Consider the following 1,981-nt stretch of genomic DNA (forward strand, 5'->3'; position numbering starts at 1 on the left):
TCAAAAAAATGATAAGTTTTTATATTTGCGTGTAATATTATTTTATGGAATATTGTGTGATTAAAAATATGAAAGAGAAAAAATGAAATTTAATTTAACAGGTACCAAACGGGGGCGAAATCTTCTGAGCATAGTTAGCCCTTGTTTGGTGGTCATTATTTTAAAAAATGAGTTTTGAATAGTATTTTAGGAGAATGTGTTTAAAAAAAAAAAAATTTGGATTTACGTGTAAAATATTTTAGGCCCCATTTGGTACTTATTTTTTTTAAAATGTATTTTTCTCTCTCTTCTTTTCAACAACACATTTTTCATTAAAATAATATTACACATAAATAAAAAAAATTATTTTTTAGCCACACATTTCTCATCTATTTACTATTCCAAAATTCATTTTTACATAAAAATGGCTCCCAAACACCATCTAATTATTGAGTAAATGTACAAAATTATCCTATTAAAAATGAGTTTGAGAAGAACGAAAATCAAACAGGGACTTAATGAAACTTGGAGATGGAGGGGAAATTGCAGATAACATGCTTATATTAAACGTTTTAATTTACAAAGAAAATTATAGCTCTTAATTTAGCCCCATTTTTTAATAACACTTTATTGAAAATGTGTGGTTAAAAAATATAGGAAAATTATAAGTTAATGTGTAAAATTGTTATGCCCATATTTTGATGGGGATCGGGATCAAATTTTTAATAGATTTTGATAAAAGTTGCTGAAATATGGAGTTGAAAAGTTGTGACACTCATGAATATGTTATTAAATTAATTGTTAACTTTAACTTAGATTAAAGTTTGAATTTTAGTCATACCAGACTTAGATTGTGCTATATACATACAATGATTTACATTATATGAGATATGATTATGTCAGAAATGCTATTTATACATAAGAAATTACATTATGATTTACTTACATAAAATGTGTCAGAGAGATGAGAATTTTTTTTATTTTTAATTTGGTTGAAGAAATTTTGATTTAATCATATTTCACCACAATATGTATATATAAATCATTTTGTACATGTAGCACAATCGTTATGGGGATAATATGTGGCTGAAAAAAAGTTTTGAGAAAATGAGTTTTTGAAAAAAAAAAAAATGGAGATCAAACATAGGCATAGTGCCTAGTCAACGATAATTGAATTTGATATGTTATTTTCTTAGCAAAAGTGTTACAAATCCAAGCTTTCATATTTCTAATTTCTTTTAAAGATAGGTTTCACAAGAATAATTGCAATTTAATGAGAACACCGCGTTAGGTTGGGAAAAGGTTGACAGCACACTTTAGATGAAACAGTGAAATTTTGATACATCTAATAGCAAGAAAGCCTGCTATAAATAAATAAAAAAGTTGAACCCCAATCTTGAAGACTCCCACTGCCCTACCCCTAGAGTTTTGTGAGGGAGGTAAATCATGGGATGTGCCCAAACAGGTCAGGGAATAAAAATTGTATGTACACTGCACCTACAAAGAGTCTAATTTCATGTCTTAGGAATCGAACCCCCATACTGTGGCTGCCAGCAAGAAAGCCAGTTATAGATCATATATTGAGTCTCGTTAGCAGATAAGTATTGGAGAGTCCAATAGAAATTTATGCTAGAAACTTAGATTGGAACAGCAATTAATGATATAATTTTATGTTGGGTTAAGGCCTGTCTCCTTGCCATCAAATGAGTAACATATTGGACAGAGTTTGGAAATTAGTAGCTGTCCAATTGATTCACGGATGACTACGCAACTATACAAAAATGGAACAACTTAATTATATATGTGGAAAAATTACCTACCCTGCATCGAAAAACTTATAATTTATGTGCTTCCTTTTCAATCACACCACGCATGGCCCCTTAGCAGTTGCATGAGTTGTTATTTATTTATTATTATTATTTTTTTAGAGAGGTGTGTTTTAGAAGTTTCAAAGCATATAGGACAAATAGCCTAGTCATGATTGGCTAAGCTTAAAAAGTTT

Source organism: Olea europaea, chromosome 7, assembly GCF_002742605.1.
Source record: "Olea europaea var. sylvestris chromosome 7, O_europaea_v1, whole genome shotgun sequence".
NCBI lineage: Eukaryota > Viridiplantae > Streptophyta > Magnoliopsida > Lamiales > Oleaceae > Olea > Olea europaea.